General features: G+C 34.4%; 1 non-coding gene across 1 annotated transcript; it reads right to left on the bottom strand.

Annotated features, from left to right (window-relative positions):
* Nucleotides 1–574: 574 nt before the first annotated feature.
* Nucleotides 575–678, bottom strand: LOC113715281 (small nucleolar RNA R71). Its single transcript, XR_003453917.1, has one exon. It is a non-coding gene; the product is annotated as a small nucleolar RNA R71 (small nucleolar RNA).
* Nucleotides 679–8,000: the final 7,322 nt, after the last annotated feature.

Genomic DNA, 8,000 nt, shown 5'->3' with positions numbered 1-8,000 from the left:
GTCGATTCCCTAATTTTGATGTTTTGTAGTGTATGCACCGGTCACTTCAAGTTGTAGTTCTGTTAGATCTTGAGATTGAAAGAACAGTAAGGAAAGTAAGACAACTTGCACTAGAACAAACTAATCAATTGGAGGAAAGGGTTGGTGAAACTTCGGTCTAACAATCCCAAGGACAAGTAAATTGGAATCAACATGCTCTGAGGAACTTTGTTCTACTGGATACTTTTGGAGCACAAACTAGCATTGCAAGACTAGCAGTTAATGCAAACAATTTTAAAATCAAGTCTGCTTTGATTCTCGTACAAAAAAAAAGTCTGCTCTAATTCAAATGATTTAATAGGAGAAATTTGGTGGCAATTCAATAGAGGACTCTAATGCATGTTTAGCCAATTTTATGGAAATTTGTGATACAATTAAATTCAATGATATAAGCAGTGATGCTATTAAACTTAGATTTTTTCCATTTTCTCTGCGAGATAAAGTAAAGGTATGGCTAAACTCACATGCTTCTAATAATTTTGCTATTTGGGCTATTTATGATGAGCATTCTTGAACAAATATTTTCCACCAATAAAATTGCAAATAAAAATAACTGGTTTTCACCAAGGATGGTGAATAATTATATGAAACTTGAGAGCGATTTAAGGAGTTACAAAGAAAATGCCCATATCTTGGATTATCTGATTGGCTCATGTCCAAATTTTCTATAATGGTTCAACTTATCCTGCTAAAATTAATATAGATGTAGTTATAGGAAGGTATTTAATGGAAAAATCCGCTAAGGATGCCCAACAATTGATTGAGAAGATGGCTTCTAACAATTATCAATAGGCAAATGAAAGAGGTAGACATGGAAGAGCAACTGGCATATATGAAATAGACTATTGTAATATGTTAAGTGCTAAAGTGAAGAAGTAGCGAACCGGTGTTTTTTTAAAAAAATTTTATACCACCAACCAAGTAAAATGACATGATACAATTACTTAAAAATCACGATCAAAGCACGTGAATAACTAAGACTAAGTCTATTTGATAACATAAAAAAGTGTTGAAACTAAACTTTTTTAGACATTAAGAGGTTTTGGGTATTTGATAAATAAAAATTCATCTGCTGAACTTGTTAACTGGTGTTAAATTTGTGTGTATTTTTTTCAGCACAAGAATTGTAACTGAATGCTTAATTCTGATAAGAATCAACATATTTGTTTTAACTATCTTATTTTATCTACCAAATCTACCCTTATTTGTTAATTACGTTCAAAATTTTTATCTAATTAAACAATCTAATATTTTCTATTCAAAATCCTTATTTCAGTAAACAAGCTAATATTCTATATTCAAAATCCTTATCTGATTCTAAATTTTCTATTCAAAATATTAGATATTATATATATGAAGCCCGATTGACCTCTTTTTTGCATTTTTTTTACCTTGATATTCAATCACTTCTTCTTACATAATTGAGCTTCCTCTTCTATTAATAATAGATGTGCTTCTAAGCTATTCTTACTGGTTGTTGGTAAAAATTGGGATTTCATATCTGTCCAAACTTTATGAAATGTAAGAACTTAAGTTTTGCCTTGTTTATGTTTGTTAATATGCCTCAATAACCTCTATTTCAACCAATCTTCCCGCAGTTTACTAGATAGGAGTTTTCAATTCGTTATCTTGGCTTTCCCTTGTATTTAAGCCGAAGCAAATCTGCGTACTTTGGCGAGGTATGTCAGGCTGTGCTGGCTAGAATTATGTCTTGGAAGTCAAGGTTGATTTCCCCGGGGGGAAAATAGTTTTGATAAAGCATGTGCTCTTATCCATCCTAGTACATTTACTATTAGCTGCCGTGTGTCCTGCCTCGGTCTTTAAAAGAATAGAGCAGGCTTGTGCAAATTTTCTATGGGGATCATCAAGAAAAGGAATGAAGTTTCATTAGATCAGATGGTCTCAGTTATGCCTTTCGGTTGAGGAGGGGGTGTGGGGTTCAGAAAGCTACGGGATCTTTACTCGGCCTTCTTCTGCAAATTGTGGTGGAACTTTCGAACAGATGTGTCGTTTTGGGCGAAATTTATGCGGGCAAAATACTGCAGGGGGCTCCATCCTTGCCAGGTGGAATGGAAACGATTTGACTCGGGAACGTGGAGAAGAATGTTAAATATAAGCCGACAGGCAGGACTATCCATGCTATGGCTGGTTAATGTAGGGTCTTGTAACTTTTGGTACAACAACTGGTTGGGCAGTGAGACTCTATGCCTCAAAACTTGGGTATATCCGGCCCTCACCTTCAAGGACTTCTACATGAATAGGAAATGGAAGTTCAATTTGCTCACCTAGTCTATTCCGCAAGAGGTTATCTGCCCAATATTACAATATCCGGTCCCAGAGCGAGATGGGAGCGACGAGATTATATGGAGGCTCATGGCATCGGGGAGGTACACTTTGGCATCGGCCTTTCAGGAGGTCCGGCAGTGTCATGACTACTCTTTGATACAATCCCAGGTATGGCATCCACGGATTCCATTGAAAATCTCTTTCTTCATGATGCGTCTGCTATTGGGGAGATTGCCACTAACTGGTGCTTTGTGGAGGGTGGGAGTACAACTGGCATCAAAATATTTGTGCTACCAAGAGGGATCGATTGAGGCCTTGGAGCATGTTTTCTCCAAGGGTAAGATTGCAAAGGGAGTATGGGATTATTTTTGTAGTTTGTGTGGGTTGGCACAGCTAGGCTCCTCACTACGGACATGGATAACGGGATGGTGGATGTCTGCGCCACACACAGAGAAAATACGGTTCCTTTCTTAGTTCTTCCAAGCTATATATGCTAGCATATTTGGAAGGCTCGGAATCAAGCGTATTATGAGGGGATCCGGATGCGAATAGTGAGGATTTGTCATGACATTTTGTTGGACGTGAAAGCGGTGGTAGAAGTCCAGTTCAATCAGAGGGTTGCGGTGCAGACCTTTCCTCAACTATATGAGTAGATAGCGCAAACGCCAACTCGCTATGGCTACCAGCTAGTGGGATAGAAGGCGATGGAGGCAGGGATGTTAACATTAAATACGGATGGATGCTCCAAGGGCAACCTAGGAGTGAGTGGTGGTGGATGAATTCTACGTGATTCTTCTGGATTGCCATTATTTGCTTTTTCGGCGTATTTTGGAGAAACTACTAGTTTCCGGGCAGAGGCATTGGCCCTATTAACGAGTCTCCGCCTGTGCAAGCAAAAGAGGTTCACCAATGTCAGTATACAAGTGTATTCACTTACCCTGGTTGGGATTATTCAATGACGATTGCAGTGCCTGTGGGTGATACGAAGGGAGATAGAACAGATTTGGGGCCTGGCTGAGGATGCAGCGGGGTTTGAGCATTGTTATCGAGAAGCTAACAAGGTGGCAGATAGACTAGCAAATGTGGGTGCTTCTACTCGCAACCGCACTATGAGCATCTATGACCAGTTCAGTGCAATTCCTAGGTTGGCGCGCGGGAAAATTTGCATAGATAGGTTAGGTATGCCTTCGATCAGGAGGAAGAGAGTAGGATAACTTTGCGGGTTGGTGGAGTCGAGAATGTTGGAAATTGTGTAACCATGTTGATTTCCTCTTGAGTTTATAAAACAATAATTCATTCAAAAAAAATTAAATGTTATATGAATTATTGGATTGTAATGTTTCTTTTAATTTTTCCATAATATATTTTATCTTTTTATTAATTTGGTTTAAAAATAAATATTGTCAGTTTCATACCTAATAAATTTAAGCTAATTAAATTATAGATTCTATTTCTTTTTTGGATGAAAAGATAAAAGGGCAAAATTGCACAATTTAGCTTATTAAGTGTTGCGCCCCATTTTTTTTTAAAAAACTAAATTTATGTTGGAAAAATGAGTTTTTGATTAGTTTTATTTGAAAATTAGTTTTTGATTTTAGAAAATAAATAAAAAAGTGCCTAAAATGGGACTTAAAATATGCGACGGTTTTGGACCAAAATAATAGTCTAAAAAAGGTTTTTAGGAAAAAATAGGAGACACCACTTGATATTGAGTTTAGGTGTAGCAAGTCACCCAAAATATATTTCTAAACAAATAAATAATAATAAAACTCCTTTTATACGACTCCAAATCTTTGAAAACAAGAGAAAAGATTCAGGTGTCACGGTTGAAGAAGGAAAGGCAAAGATTTGATAAACTCAAATTTAAGATACCCTTTCAGTCTAGCCAAGGTTAGTTGCGATATTTAGTCAAACCTTTCCTAATCTAACCAATAAACTTATCACATTAGAATATTTCTATATGGATGCGAATATAAACCTTGGGGGATATCGGGAGGGTCGGAATGTTTTTTCAAAGTTTAATTGAGACCAATTACATTAATTGTGATGCCCAAAAATGATTTTTTGACCAGATCATGAATATGCAAAAGATGAAACTCGAAAAAAGAAAAATAATAGTAGATAAATATACATGACCTAAGAAAGAGGACTGCAACATAACGGGTATGGGAGTCTAAAATTCATGACATAATTTTCCTTTCTATAGAGGGATTAAGAGTGTGTTAAGGTTAAGAAACTAGACTCGTCCATTTTTCATATTCGAAGTGTGACTCTCCTAACCTAATCAAGCAAATGGACTAACCTATTTTTAATTTTTTAAAATGAGATACAATTCTAAATAATATGGTCCAAACATATAGAGAGTAAGGGAATAATAATAGGAAAGTACCATGCAAGATGAGAAAAAGGTCCTAAAAATGACAAATATGCATGAAATGCAATAAATGTCACACAAGACATGAATCTAGCGTGAAAACGGTTTAAAGGGTCTAGCATTAGATTAGCACATTTCTACAAGTCCTCATTAGCGTTGGACTAGTGAAAAAATGGGGAAAAATGCCATAGATAGCGTTGAACTAGTGTTGTGACATCATACATTTAGTATAAACAAATAAATCATAATTAAAGCAAATAAACACGTAAAATACATAAAGCACATAACACGTAGGCATGATATCTAAATGCAAAATTTTTAAAAAAAAACAAATAAACACTTAAACACACAAGCACGCAAGCAAAGAAACGCGCATAAAGACCTAACTATTACATTTGGGACCCTAGTTATAATCTAATGGGAAAATTTAAAAATAATAACCTAACTATTACATTATCTAAATAATTACATTTTTGGCAAAATTAAAACCTATCTATTACTTAACCTAACTAAATACATGTCCTGAGCATCTATCTATTATAATTTGGCATTTAAATGCCTCTTAAATAATCATCAAAATTAAATAGAATAAATGAAACTTAAAATGAATAAAATGAGTAATTAAAAGAAAGAGCACTCAAAACATGCAATTACACCTAAAAAAAATACATAGGAGCACATAAGAAGATTTAAAATAATAAAAGAAGGTACCTTTCTTGAAATAGTGGTTAAATGAAATTGGATTTGTCCTATTTATACTTCAAAATTAATAAAATGGTCAAGGCACCAATTTAATTAACAAATAAATTATAAAGAAGTGAAAATAACCATGAAATCCTAATTAAAAACATTTAAATGAAGTATAATTAACAATTAAAGAAGATAGACAAATTATACTTAAGAAATCAAAATTGTTAACGACCTAATTGCAAAAATTGAGAAAGTTTTTAGGGTCAAAATTGAACAAAAGATAAAGTTTAGGGATCAAATTGCAATTAAATTAGGGAACTAATTTAAAAATTCCAAAGTTTTTAGGGTTAGAGTGAAAAACTCAAAAGATCAGCTACTGAAATGTAATTTCTATCTCTGGTCTCTTAAGAAGCGAAAAGGCTAGCTGGCCATTTTATCATTTCCTTGAGCCAAATAATCATCCAGCCCAGTTAAAACTCAAGGAAAAAAGACAGGCTGGCCTGTCATTTTTTACCAAACCAACCTAACCAAAATACATGGGTTTTGGCTCCTAAACCCAAGTCAAAACGCAGAAAATAAAACAAAAGTCATTTATCAAAGCCCAACAAAACAACATCAACCCAAACCTTGATTTATTTTACTAAACCCAACAAAATATTAAATCTATCAAAAATTATTGAGCCCTAATTAAGCCCTAAAATCCAGAAATAATTTGTTTAAAAGCATACTTAAAACATGCAAAAGAGGAATAATGTTTAAAAGGGGTAAATTGATTCATTTTTTCCAGATTTTGGGTCACTGTGGGATTATTTAAAAGGTCAAGGGTTAAAATGCATTTTTCAGAAGTTTGCATGCAAGACTATCGTAGAAACTCTGAAGCTATGGAATTTCACCCAACCAGCAAACATTCGGGACTGATTTATGCAGCTTTTGGATAAAATCGTACAACCCAAACATCAATCATCAAGTTTCTTTTTCCAAATACAAGATTAAATAGCAAATCATGCGGCAAAATCCAACTGGTGGGCTGCCATAGGAAGAAAAATAGCAAAAGTAGAAGAATGAACGAAGTGCAACAAAATCTTTGGTACATCTAGTGAAGGTTTGGGTTGGTGTGAGGAGAAGAGGGGCGAAAGGGATTACCTTTGTTGCTTATGAGACCGAAACAAGTGTGAAAAATCCCAGGTAGGACGTGCAAATTTCGGACATAACAAAATTTTGTCCGTTGCATAGGAGCTCAAGCATCGTGAACACTGCAATTTTGAGCTTTGATTTGAAGATGTTGTAATGATTTTCTCCAAAAACTTTCAACACAAAATTTCCTCCCTAGCAAACATAGATTACCCAGCAAAAAAGATCTTCCAAAAATAATCCCTGATGAGTTCGGAATATGGTAAAGAAAGGGGCTGAATCGCCAGCCCTGATTCAAAGCTTTTTTTTCAGAAATTTTCTACTGCTCCCCCTCTTTCTCTTCCTCTGTTCTCCGGTATTATTTCCCCTTTCTTTTTCTGTTGCAGCCCTACTGCCCTTTTTTCTTTCTAATGGCTGCTTTTTTAAGCCTTTTATGTGGAACAAACCCCCCTCCCAAAAAAAAATCCTAAGAGCAATGGTGTAGATAAGCTGGTTTTCTTGTGGCCCATTTGAAGCCATTGGATGGATTTGATTCTAGAATTTTCTTGCTAAAGATTGGAGGATGAGGTGGCTAAGGGTTGGGGCAAAAAAAAGAAAAAAAAATTGAGCAGAAATGGAATGCCAATTTGCCGTTGCAATTACGAAGCAGGAAACCAGTACAAGCGTGCGTGGGAAGCTTTCCTCTTTCTTTGACAAAAATCTGATTTGATTTTCCTTTTCTTCTTTTCTTTTTTTTTCTACCTTTCCTTTTCTTTTCTTTCTAATTTTCTAAAAAATGAATTTGAGTTGATTTTCTTTAGAAAAAGTAAGAAATAAACATAAAATAACATAACATAAAATAAAAATAAAAATAAACAAGTAGATAGAAAAATGAAAAAAGAATAAAAATAAAAATAAAAATAAATAACATAAAAAAATTTTGGTGTCTACAACCTGCCTTTTTTTGTCTGAATTTTGCAGAAATTCAAGAGAAAGACGTAGACACCAAATTGTTTACTTGTTTGCTTCAATTGCAACTAAATCAAAACAAATAAAGGGAGTTCTAAGTAAAATTGAAACTAATAAGCATTTAAATTAATTGGTGGGGTTTAATTCCAGTCCAAACAACTAATAAAACTTAACGAATTGGAAAATCTAAACCTAGAAAATAAAAGGTTGGTGTGACCAAACCTGAACCTAACAAAGCAAAAGATTGGTGAGCTAAAATCCAAATTTAACAAAATAACGATTGGTAGGATAAAATTCAAACCCAACGAAATGACGGTTGATGGGATAAAACTCAAATCCAACAAATAAATATTTGTGGGATAAAATCCAAACCCAACAAAATAACAGTTTGTGAGATAAAATCCAAATTCAACGAAATCCAAACCCAATAAAATGATAGTTTGTGGAATAAAATCCAAATCCAACAAAACAATAAGTTGGTGAGATAAAACGCAAATCCAACAAAACAAAAGTTTGTGGGATAAAATTCAAA

The sequence above is a fragment of the Coffea arabica genome, chromosome 10c, assembly GCF_036785885.1.
Source record: "Coffea arabica cultivar ET-39 chromosome 10c, Coffea Arabica ET-39 HiFi, whole genome shotgun sequence".
NCBI classification, from domain to species: Eukaryota; Viridiplantae; Streptophyta; class Magnoliopsida; order Gentianales; family Rubiaceae; genus Coffea; species Coffea arabica.
The sequence above is the reverse complement of the archived record's forward strand: the minus strand, read 5'-3'. Positions and strand labels throughout refer to the sequence as shown.